At 25.7% G+C, this 13,100-nt stretch overlaps 1 long non-coding RNA gene across 2 annotated transcripts; it reads left to right on the top strand.

The window, feature by feature from the left end:
* Positions 1–1,336: 1,336 nt before the first annotated feature.
* Positions 1,337–4,095, top strand: LOC127287862 (uncharacterized). Of its 2 annotated transcripts, none has more exons than XR_007843944.1 (4): positions 1,337–1,518; positions 3,198–3,283; positions 3,429–3,521; positions 3,729–4,095. It is a non-coding gene; the product is annotated as an uncharacterized LOC127287862 (long non-coding RNA). The 2 variants fall into 2 exon arrangements; XR_007843945.1 differs by lacking the exon at positions 1,337–1,518 and adding an exon at positions 2,551–3,112.
* The last annotated feature ends 9,005 nt before the right edge of the window (positions 4,096–13,100 follow it).

Here is a 13,100-nt window from a genome sequence, read left to right as displayed (position 1 = left end):
TGAATTGTGTGACTTATATTTTTTACAGGTCTTATTAGGACACTTATATAAGGACTCGATTCAATCAAATCTGAATGATATATCCTTTTTTATATTTAATTCAAATTTTCTTATACTTTTTTAATCTTTTAAAATTTCTCACAATCGCATCAATTTGAAGGGGGAAATAAATGAATAATATATTATTTCTTAATACAATAAATTTTTTTTTTTTTATTTCTTCTTCAATTTGATTTAAGTACGTTTACCTTTATTTCATATATTTATATATCTATCAAAGTCCTTAGCTGGAAATATATAGAATTCCAGCAAATAAAGAGTCATCATTTCCGGGCATTTTTTGACCCATCAACGATATATGTATGGAATCCCAAGAAAATAATGTCATGACCTGGGGAAACAATCAGATTTGTTTATTTCTATAAAGCTAAGTATTAAAATAATCAAAATTTCGTGCGAAGTGTGTGCCGAAAGGTTATCGTTTAATTTAATTTATGTCTTTTTAGAATATTTCAAGTTCTTCAAAAACAGGACAGTGACTTTTTCTCGACGCAGTGAAAAGTTTTCGATTTGGGTCAAGTAAATAAACCAATGGCAAGTCACTTTTTTTTACTTATAAAAATAAGAGATATCGCATAATATGTTTCTATAGATATAGTACTAAACTTTTAACAAATGTTTTTTGAGCAAAAAATGTTTTTTTCTTATAAAAAATGAAAATTTAAGAAAAAGGAAAATATTGAAAATTTCATAGGAAGTACTTTTTTTTTTAAAAAAAAAATGTAAAAACTTTCGTACATTCTACGATATATATATTTAAATGAGAATGAGCAAAAAAATCTATATTTTCGATTACATCATATATTATCCGGATTACATGATTTGGCCGTTAATGTCAATATTTGAAATTCGATAAAATTCGACAATTCCTGCATTGTGGCCCAGGATTGCGGAAGAATAAAGAGTCATAAACGACATCAGCTGCCTTCAATCGAAAATTATCGCATATTTAAATCTCTTTTACTTTTTCTAAATTGGAAATTATTTTTTACATACTTTATAGAAAAAAAATTTATTTAATTCAAATATAATCGATTACTTAATTATTATCTAATAAATATTTCATAGAACAAAGTTTTTATTTGAATCAAATAATTTTTATAGGAATTTTTGAATAATTAACAAAACTTAATTTTTTACATCAGTTTTTGTATAACTAGAAAATCGGACCAAGTTTCAAAATTATTTCTTAAAAAAAAAAAATGATTAATTTTTGTTTATATTTGTAAAATTTGTATTAATTGATGAAATTTTGGGTCATTTACAGGAAAATTTAATTGGCATTCAGCGAGAGTGATTTGCGGTAATAACAAAACAAGTTTAAAAAAAAGAGGGTCGAAGAGAGTTTTCTGGGAAGTAATCTCGTTTGCACGTTTTCGTCTGGACCCGACATCCTCATCTTTGCAGATTGAAGATATATAGGAAGACGCCAACCTAGAAGTCGTTCTCGCTCATTTGGTATGTAATCACGTCTTTTTTTTTACTCAAGATATTTGTAAGATAGAAAATGCACTTGAATCTAAATATAAGTAACATAATTTTCAAGAACAGTTTCTTAAACGCAGTATTTTTTTTTAAAAAAAAGAAATATTTTCTTGAACTAATACATATTATTTCTGGTTGGAAGAATATTTTTTTACATTTTCTGTTTATTATTTTAAAGAAAATTTTCCAAAACTTGTGAAAATCTTTTTTTTAATTACAAATTTTTTTTTAGTTTCAATAAAAAGAATTTTTTCTAAACAAGGAAAATAAAATCAAGAAATTTTTCTTTTTGAATTAAAAAAATATAAATCTGTTATTTTTTTTTTGATAAAGGAGTTTAATACACATAATATGATATTGAAAAATTTAAGGATCTTTTTTTTTCGAGATTTTTTCCTACTGATAAGAATTTGTATTTAGATAACGACATTATCAATATAGCAATTCATGATTCTCAACGTGGGGTATTTATATATATTTGATTATCGCAGGATTTTGTCGCGTAATTACCATGGTAACCTAGTGATAACGGGCTACTCTATTTGATTTGCTATTGACTTGTTATTTGAGGATCTATATATGCTTGTACAGTAAAATAACGTGTGTATGGGTATGCAGTCACGGCCTGTTTCACACGTGGTCGTTCTCGTCACGAGCACTTAAATATGTCAGATTAGAAAAGTTCTCGAAACCCCTTAGAATTTTTGCTTTTTTTTTCATCCTATATGAATTATTGTCACTACAAATCACAAATTTCGACTTAAATTAAAAATAAATTTAAAAGAATTTCAATGTTAATTTTATAAATGAAAAAATTTATTACTATTATATTAGAAATAGAAAAAAATCAATTTCTTTATTATTCTTTGCACAAAAAAAAATCAGTTATAATTAATTATTTTTTAAAAAGTAATAAGTTTGATTAATTAATAATATACTTTGATTATATTATCTGTATTATATTATTTAATTTTTTGAAATAAGTCACTTCTTATATTGCTTGAGTTAGCGGGATAATAAAAAGCAGTTGAGTCTGTCGTATATCACTCTCGCGTAGATTTTGTAGGTCTGTTTTTTTTTGAGCTTTGTGAAATTTGAGCGTCAATTTTTACGTTCAGTCTCACCTCTTGACCTTTTCAGCGTCTTTCTGTCTGAATTATTATTATTACAAATATAATTAACTTGGAAAAAACTCTAATAAATAGATTTTAGTGGGCATTTTTATTTTTACTTAAATATTTGGGCTTTTTCACATTTTTTTTTTTTTTTATTTCTAAAATTAACCATTTTTCCCTTTGTATATATTAGTTGACATTTATTGTTTATTGACTTACAATTAAATTACAGTGAGTGAGAGAGAAGATATTAGTGATGAAATAAATATACGCATAATAATTGAATTTAGCTTTCAGGTATCAAAAGTAATTAAAACTTTGACTTGACCCTAAATTATATGTTTACATTAACAATTGTCTACAAAGGTTCTCGTTAAAATTCGCGAAATTTCGCTTGAATTTATTCTAATCTCACAAAGTAGAAAATATTCTGATATATTTGAAAATAAATTGTATAAAAAAAATATTTTACTAGATTCAATTTTTTTTAAGTAATAAAGTATAATTTTGTATACTTATGTAAAATATTTTTTTCAGTTTATAGGCATCCGTTTCTTGAAGGATGGGCGTTTGTTGCAGAGCAGCTCCTGGAGGAGATCGGGCATAGCTGAGCGCAGTTCAATGTAAGTTAATTAACTTTTTCCCTAAAATTTTAAAATTACATTTAGAATATAATTATTTAAAACAGTGTCACAAATTTATTTAATTCGAATAATTGGATTAGAAACATTCTCTTTAATATATATAATTTTTTTTTCTAATTTTCAGACAGTTGGTGCAGAAAAGAGGGAAAACTTGTCCGTTTCGAAAGAAAAGATGCTGTCATCGTATATTTCTACCACGATGCAGAAATTTGCAATAGTGAGTCTTTTATTAACTTTTTCAAAAATTGATTTAAAAATTATTTTTCAATTGGATTTAGTTACTTTTTGAATGTAATTAACGCTACAGCGATTTTTATACATATTATATTGAAGGAGATTTTTATTTTCGTAGTTTAAAATTATTAATTAATAATTAATAATGATTTAGAAAATAGTAAAATGATTAAATTTTTTTATTTTTCAGTCATTGCCGAAGGACAGGAAGGATGTGGACGAAGAAAAGCGGCCCCAGTATGCTGCCGTATTTTTTTTTATAATTTTTTTTTTTTTTGGCGGTAGTGTAGCTCTTGACCTGTGCAGAAGTGCAATCAAGAGCAGGGATCTTCGAGAGTGGTCCATGAAGAAACAGAAAGGGGCAATATTGCTCCCACGTGGGATTCACCGATTGGTGAGTCGTTTTTTGATTTTCTGTTTTAATTTTTCTTAATTGTATTAAATATTTCTTTGTACTTGTATTATAACATTTTTTCAGTTATCGTGGTGAGCGATAATATTTTTACAATTATATTAATCATTTTTCCCTTTTAGGAATTTGTTTTGTATTTTATTAATTTATTACGTATATACTATTATTTATTATAATTATGAAAATAATTTAGTCACATTTTTCAAATTTTAAAAATTGTCCCCCCCCCCCCCCCGTTGAAAGTAGTAAATTTTCTTTGTTAGTTAATTTTTTCTGATTGGAATATTGAAAAATGATATGTTAACGTTTCCGAAATGCGGATGTGTTTAAAAAGATTATCCATAAATAGTATAGAGCTGTAAGCGATATTACTGGGATCGCGCCACGATTGCAATTTACTTAACGCAAGTTCAATATTTATTTGGCGTGCCCACCCACATATTGCTTATGGTACATATATATATATATATATATATATATATATATATATATATATATATATATATATATATATATATATATATATATATATATATAAACTCGTGTGTAAATCGCTTAAAGCTCCGAAGCCTTAAGCGGGACTTTTTAGTTTTTACCAAGAGTACACACATGTGTGCTCGGTCAGCGGCGATTCTTCAACGATAAAACTTATATACATATATGCCGTTTGCTTATAAGACCGGACCTCGCGGCTGGCAACTTGAGCGAATCGCAAATGCGATGGTGCGCACATCCGTTGCTGAACACTTTGCATGTTGGGGTATATATATATATATGTACATTATTGCATGCAATGTACTTATACTATGTAACTACATTAAATGCACCTACTACCATCCACATTGAAAATTTATGCCACTTATAATATTCTTTCTAGTGTTATGCCCTCTATATTGGACTCTTTAACGATTTTATATGTATGAAATATTTGCGTGCAAGGAATTTCTAAACTTTTATAGCACACAACTGCCTTCTTGAAGATAGTTGTTAAGATGAAAATTATACGAGCATTTTGCTTCTATATACTTCTTGAGATATTTAATTTATATACACAAATTCCCCTTTAGGCAAATTTTGTTTTTTGTTTTTTTAATTCTGTCTAGGCCCAAAGCTATAATTTCATAATTTTCTGATTTAAATATACTTATGAGTAATTTTTATTTTATTCGTAATTAATAATTTTAATTTAGTAATTTCTAATTATTGATTAGAAAATAATAAGTTAAAATTAATTGAATAATAACAAATAAAATAAAAATTAGTACCTGTTTTTATTTATGTTAGAGGATTTAGGTTTATTTTTTTTTCGGTTTTAATTCTAATTTTTGTAATACAATTCTGAGAAAAATGTTCCAATAATTTATACAGTTATATTTTATAAAAAAAACAAACATTGAGCTTATTATTTTTTTGTGTGGGTAAAAATTTTCTCCCAATATATATCTTCAACTATTTTAATTTACGACTAAATGACACACATTGAAACATTGAACAGAACATGAGAAGTTAACTACGAGTTACAGATTTACGAGTTTTAGTGAAAAAGCACCACATATTATACGCGTGATCATTTTAAAATTCTTTTGAGGCTCGTAAAAAATTTTATTTTTCTGTGATTAAAATTCTTCAATTCTAAGCAAAATTGTTTTTTTTTACAATGCAATTTTACTTTTTCAAAAAAAAAGAGTGAATATAAATTTTTAAATAGAAAATAATAATAATAATAATTTAGAAATTAAAATTATTTTTCAGTTTGGATTTTTTAATTTCTTTAAAACATTTTTATTATTATTCTTTTTAAAAATTGGCACGCTTCGAGTCCTCGTAAAACTTGAACTCTTGTTACGTCTAATAGGTCTCAATATTTTGGTATAGGATATAGAAGTTTTAGAAAAAAGTTCCGACTCCCTCATCTCCTATTTCTGTCGATAAATTTGCGTTGTTTACTTGTCAAAATATAGGCTAAAGTTACGTTGGCTATAAATTTTCATTCGAAGCCTTATTAAGAAAAAAAAAAAAAAAAAGAAAGAAAAAAATAATCTTAAAATACTCCAGGGTTAAGGGCAGTTAGTCGTGGGCGATATTCAATTCGGTTGCTGCAATACGAGAACGATTCTGTAACAGTTTATAGGACCTCAATTTGCCTAGGGATTTTTAACGACTTTGACCTTTTTTTTTTCTTGAAAAAAAAGAGGGCAGGTGACGAATTTTTATGAAGTGTATAGAGAATAAAAAATGTACCATTTCCGAAAATTTTGGTATAGTTTTTATTTTTAGAAGAAATTGTAAGAAAAAACGCACATCATAGAGAAATATTTTTTACTCTCTCTTTTTTTTTTTATTATCTTATTAGCAAAAGGATAATCGCATGACACTTCGATATTCTACCAAGTCAAGATGACAAAAAAAGAGTCATGAAGTACTACAGCTGCTTGCCAGACGAGCAAAAAGGTCGGAAAGACAACTTCAAGAGGCTTTAAGACGCCTTTGGACTTTTGGATTGTCTGGATTGATAGAATATCTCCTTTTTAAAAAAAAAAAAATATATAATTTAATCTTTAAAAATATTTCTTCTCACAAGAAAAACAATGTTTGATAAAATATTGTTACTTGGGGAAAATTTATTAATCAAAATTCTTTTATAGAAAAAAAATTAATTGAAAAAGAATAATTATATTAAAAAAAAAAAAAAAAAATTGTAACATTTTTCCAATGACAAAGTTTATACTGATAATATTTTATCGAAAGATTTTTTTTCTAGAGTGAAGAAATTCTTTGAAAAGAAATCTTGTAATTTTTATCAAGAATAGGATCATAGTATATCAGAAAAATAGAGATGCTGTCAAAAAATTTAACAAGAGACAAGAAGAACTCTTGTCAAATTTTTTGAAGGGTCGGTGCATCAGAAAAATATCATTTTTGAGAGTTGAAATCTTTATAAAGTTAGGAATCCCATCTAAAGTTTCTTTCTTACTCGGCTGCTTTGGCTGAAAAAACCTTTTGGTTTTTCTTATATTCGGTTCGTTTGACATTTGATAGTGCCGGCGTGTGAGCACGTGTACGAACACATTTTATATATATATATACAGTACATATATATTACGTATTCATCTTCAAATTTAATACATATGAAATTACATGAGGATGAATTAACACCGAGGGGGAAAAAAAAAAATTCTTCCTCATTCAAGAAAGTTGACTGCACTCTTTTAAAATTTTTAGAAAAATATTAAATTCTTAAATTTCTTAAATAATACTTGATTATTTAATATGCAATTATTAATTATATAATATTTTAAATTATCGACATATTTATATTATTCAATTAATATTATTTAATAACAATTATTTACAGTGAAATCAAATTTTTTTAAAATTAGCTTTTCAATTTAAATTTATTTTGAACAATTTGATATTAATTTAATTAATTCTTCTTGAATAATATTAATTGAATAATTTAATAAAAAATTATAAATAAATAAATTTTGAAATTAAGAACAAAATATTTAAATGCAATATTTATTTATTAAAATTCGTGATTAAAATGAGAAATAAATTTTTTTAATCGAGATGCATTTCTTTGCGATTCGAAGGCTCATCTTCTTGTAGGCAATTCTGTCCATAGATACGATCTTTTCCATTTGATAAATCACTACCGGAAATTCCGACAAAAAAGCACATCGCTCGTTCTCGCGCTCTATATGCTTAATTGGCGCAGTACCATTTACAAAACGAGAATTTTATTCAACTGCAATTACATACACACATATACCTCTGCAAATATGATAAAATCTCTCTTTTCGTTTTTGTCAATATAATTTTTTTCATATGAAATAAATTTTATTTTTTTCAATTAATTTTTAATTAATATAATAATAATAGTTTGGGGAAAAATAATATTGATGAGAATTTTGAGTACGTTGGATGTTTAAATATTAATAAATGTCGTACGAATTTAGCTATTCAAAATGTATTATTATTTTTAATTTTTTTTTTTTTTTTGAGTGCTTTGATGTCATATTGCAATTCTGTGGGCACTTGCGTTAAAAACAATTTATTTACGCGAATACATTTTGCCCTTGACGGCGCGCGACTCGCCGAGCGCGTGCTACGCTGAGGACGAAAGACAGTGCTCTCATTGTATAGCCTATTTATTTATCTGTCAACAATTACATTGGGACGTGGCCTACGAGAAATCACTCAAAAGGCAGGAAAAAAATTTCTGCACGTGATGTCCAAATAATTAATTCCAATTATATAAGCTAAATTCGTCTTTACAGTGAATAGCGATATTAAAAAAATAATCTGTCTAGACAATTTTCGAAAGTTTATCATATATATTTTCATAGTATTAATGATAACCTTATGTTTTCATGCTGTGGAATTTTTTTATAAATTTCATTTATAACAGAGTTTTCCTAAAATCAAATTTTTATGAAAAAAAAAAATTTAATTTTGTCATTTAAGCGATTTTCAATTTAATCGAATATTTAATTAACATAATTTTTGGTAAGGAGAATTTTTGTATGAATGAATTTTTATTTAGTAGTATTTCTTTTTAGAAAATTTTCTATATAAAAATTTGGTTGAATATAAACAGGGTGTCTACTAGTCCTGGAAGTCCTGGAAATGTCCTGGAATTTGAAAAAATGTCCTGGAATGTTCTTGAAAGTCCTGGAATTTTAATTTTTGTCCTTGAATTTTTTATATTTTGCTTTTAAATTTTCAAAAATTTCTAATTTTGTCAATCAAGTTAAAAAAAATTCATTAAATAAGTAAAATGAAAATTTACTTAAGTAATTAATTAATTTTTTAATAATTTCTGAAAACAATAGTTAAACTAAAAATATTTTATTCCTTAAAGTCATCCAATTTAATGTCCTGGAAAAATAAGAAATTAGTCCTGGAAAGTCCTGGAATTTTAATTCAGATTTTTAGTAGACACCCTGATAAATTTAGTTGAATATAAATTTAGTTAAATATAAATTCAGTTAAATAAAATTTAGTTAAGTATTTTGGTTAAATAAAAATTCTTCGGTATGAAAATTAGGTTTCATATATAATGACTGCTTTGATTTATGAAATTTGTATGAATAGAAAATCGAACTTAATTTTGAAGCACTGGGAAAATTTATATAAAGCATTTAGGTTCGCGAATATAATAATAATAATTATCATTTAATAAATAATGAAAATAAATAAATAAAGTAAAACAGTAAAATCGGTTTATATTTCCAATGTCATGCATAAGGACTATAAATTACATTCGAGAGGAAAAAAAATTTGGTGACAGTCAATTTTGTAAATTCATCTTTATTATGACAATATGTAGTCATCGCTGAAGGTATAAAAGAGAAAAATAGGATGATGTACCTGTTAGGATTTTTTTTTATCCATGATCATTCTTCATTTCCACTTACTTAGAATCTTCTTTTTTCTTCTTCTTCTGTTGAATTCCGAACAAAATCAGCTTTCACAATGATCTCAGAATCAAATCCATCTGTCAAATCATTGTGAAAACCAGTTTCGTCTAATTACGATGATCCTTTAGCTCCTCGTATAGATTTCTCGTTAGGCCATCAAAAAATTTTCGTTAACCCTGCACAAAAATACAAACTAGTTATATAAATTCGTTTAGGATCCATATATGCAATAAAAAATTCGATTATTTTAAAAATCTTCACAATAAACCCGAAAAATGAATGAATTTTAATTTTTATTAATTAGAGAAATACGTATTATGTTGTCGAAATCCAGAGGGAAATTAAAGTCGACAGTATGAAGAGTTTGTGATAGAGAGTAAGGAACGTTTGCTTATTAAGTAAATATTATTGGAACCATTTCATTCTTCATTATGAAAAAGTTTTGATTTTCACATTGTAGAAATAGGATAGTCATTTATTTTTCATCAGTATATAAACGTCTTTCTATTATTATAATTATTGGTTTGTGTTATTATTTTCTGAGGCTAAATTATCATATTATAAAATTAAAAATTTTTTTTTCGATTTATAATTTATCTTTTTTTTTATATATAAACTTTTTAATAATTTTTTAATGATCAAATTAGAAATTATTATGACTTTATGAAAAAGAAGAAAAAATTGTATCGAATAAAATTGAGTAAAGATCGTGTGTAAACTTATTACCAATGATTAAGATCAGAATGATTGTCTAGAATGCAAGGCATGATGATTAGAAATATTTAAAAAAAAATGTTAATCATCTTTGACCGCTAATCGATATACCGACAGAAGGCAAAACTCATTAGTTTAAAATAAGAGAATTTTTTTTTTAATTGCATATTTCATGCGTTAGATAATACATTTTTCCTGAATTTTTTTTTTTTTATTTATTTTTGACTATATAACAAGTCAGTGATTCACGAGACTCAACATCCTGAAATAAGAGAGGCATTAAAACTAACACGCAGAAGTCAAGTTCACACGTCACCTTTTGATCGTAAACATGAAAATAGTATAGCACCTGGGTGGTCACTAATAATCCCAAATATTTAATTAACTTACTCTTTTCTATTATTTTTTTTTTTTTTTGGTCGTCAATTCATTGGAAAAGTTAATTATAGCAGAAATTTGATAAATTAGATTTTAAAGAATATTTTAATTAGAACATATATATATGAATTGTAAAAATTGAATAGACAAAATTAATAGTTTTCAATTCAAGAAATGCAATTTAAAAAAAAAATGAGTAGACATTTTAATGACACAATTTAATGCGGCATATTTATTGAGAATTTTTTTTTTATTATAATGATTGCAATTAATTTTTTTTTTTTATAATGATTTTATTAAGGGGTTGATAATATTATTTTGCACGTGCGTTATCGAGAGTGATATTGAACGAACGACTGGTGGTTACAAAAATGACTTATGACCCCATATATGAAGATTCATTGGAAGAAAGATTTCCTTCCATAAAATTAAAAGAAAGGAGTGATTTGCTCTTATAATCATGCGCGCGATATCCTAGGAAATCCGCGACGATCTTCTCTCGCCTAAATGACACTTATTGTTTATTATGGATTCTGTGATATGCGCTATCGATATCATTAACTTCCTCACCGTTATTATGTCGATTACATATATTCTTCGTAGAAATGCCTCTTATTTTATCTAAATTAATGAGCAATATGCGTTCACTATAAAACTTAATGACATTCTTTTTTATTTTTAATTTTTAATAGGAATTACAATTAACCTTTGGGCAAATCCAATAAAAGTTCGATGATTATAATATTTTATTCATTTTTTTTTTAAATTTAATAGCTATTAATTGCATTATTACATTTTTAAAATATAAATTCTAATTTAATTTTGATTCATTTTTTGTTCATTTTTATTTAGATTTTGTTTCTTTTTTTTATTTTTACTGTTAAATATTATTTTAATTAGTTATTTAGTCTTATTGTGAAAAAATAAAGTAAAAAAGAAGAAATGGAAAAAAATAAAATACGAAAGAACTTTTATTGGATTTAAAACGAAAATAGTAATTGAACAGTAAAATTTAAAAAAAAAACTGTTGATAAGTAGTAAATCTGTTTTATTCTTCGCGGGAAGTTATCGACTGTTCGCGAGTAGATAAAATGGAAACGATTCGTTACCCACTGAACATAGTTTCTACTTTACCCAATGTCGGTATGTTATCCCCTGAGGTAATGCGATTTCTATATTATCAACACTCGTAAAACACTCGTATGGTAAATTAGATTTCTGTAAATTTTTAATTTCAAAAGAAAAAATCCTTTTGTGTTTGAAAATCTGAATTTTTTCTTACTTTTAAAAATTGTTTTTTATGTTTTTATTTTTAAGAAATAAATATTATTTCCTTCAATGAAGCTATTTTTATATTATCTTTTTAGTAGTTTGATAGTTTCTTGTTTAGTTCTTTTTTATTAAAATAGTTTTGAGATTTTTAATAAATCACAGTTAAAAACCAGAAAATACTTAGGAATACATCTTTTCCAGTAACTTAATCAGATGATGGAGGTAATCTCAAGGCTCTCGAGTGTATGTGCTATCCATATGATGATGTTCGATTACATAAACGTTATTTTCTCAAAGATATATACACGTCAAAAATACACTACTTATAGCAATATCAAATGAAGAAGTTGAAATGGGGGCGAGGATTGAGTAATTAAGACGAAAATAGAACAAATATAAATTGAATTTCATTGCACTGAAAAAAAAATTTATTTGATTCAAATACCGGTGTATTTGGTTATTATCAAATAAATATTTACTTGAATCAAATATTTCTTATTTGAATCAAATATATAGTATTTGAATCAAATATTTCAGTATTTGAAGCAAATACCATTTATTTGATTCAAATAAGAAATATTTGATTCAAGTAAATATTTATTTGATAATAACCAAATACACCGGTATTTGAATCAAATAAATTTTTTTTTCAGTGTGGCTTTAAACGAGATCTTTTAGAAAAAAAAAGTCAAATGCATACTCTCAAAAGATGTGCATATATATATATAAATATCAATTTCTCTAGTTTCATACATAAAATAACTTTGCGACGGTTATAATAGATGTGCTTATACAGTTTAGATGCCAATAAAATTTTATACGCGCAATTAAATTAACACTGTGGGAAAAGATGCAACTGCACGCAATTTCTTCTTCGCATCATTTCGATATTATATAAAGAACTTTAATGTATTTATCATTAAAATGAGATTGATTTTTTTTTCCAATTAAATTGTTTGCACCTGTTTTTATATTTTATATATCTTAAAAGTATGGTATACAAATTGAAAATTGAGAATAATCAAAAAGAGAAAGTGACGAAATTTATATTGAAAATTGCAATATATTTACGCAAATTGATATCTTGTACTTTTTAATATTTATTTTATTATTCACTTTCTTTTATTCAATATCGTTTTTCTTTATCTGTTATTATTACATTTTTATAATTTTTAAAAAGTAGACTAAAAACGATTTATTTGCTATTTTTTGCGAAAAGGATTTGAATTTCTATTGTTTTCTTTCCCCCCCCCCTCCCAAAGAAGTGGACTTGGGACTCGGTATTAAAATCTAAAATGCGAAAGCAATATACAAATGAGTCGGCAAACGGCATGACAGGAGGAAGAGAATCGTGGGCCCGACG

Source organism: Leptopilina boulardi, unplaced genomic scaffold (assembly GCF_019393585.1).
Source record: "Leptopilina boulardi isolate dan_hultmark-lab unplaced genomic scaffold, ZJU_Lbou_2.1 LbouV2_376, whole genome shotgun sequence".
Lineage (NCBI taxonomy): Eukaryota > Metazoa > Arthropoda > Insecta > Hymenoptera > Figitidae > Leptopilina > Leptopilina boulardi.
Note: the sequence above shows the minus strand (reverse complement) of the source record. Positions and strands in the feature narration are given on the sequence as shown.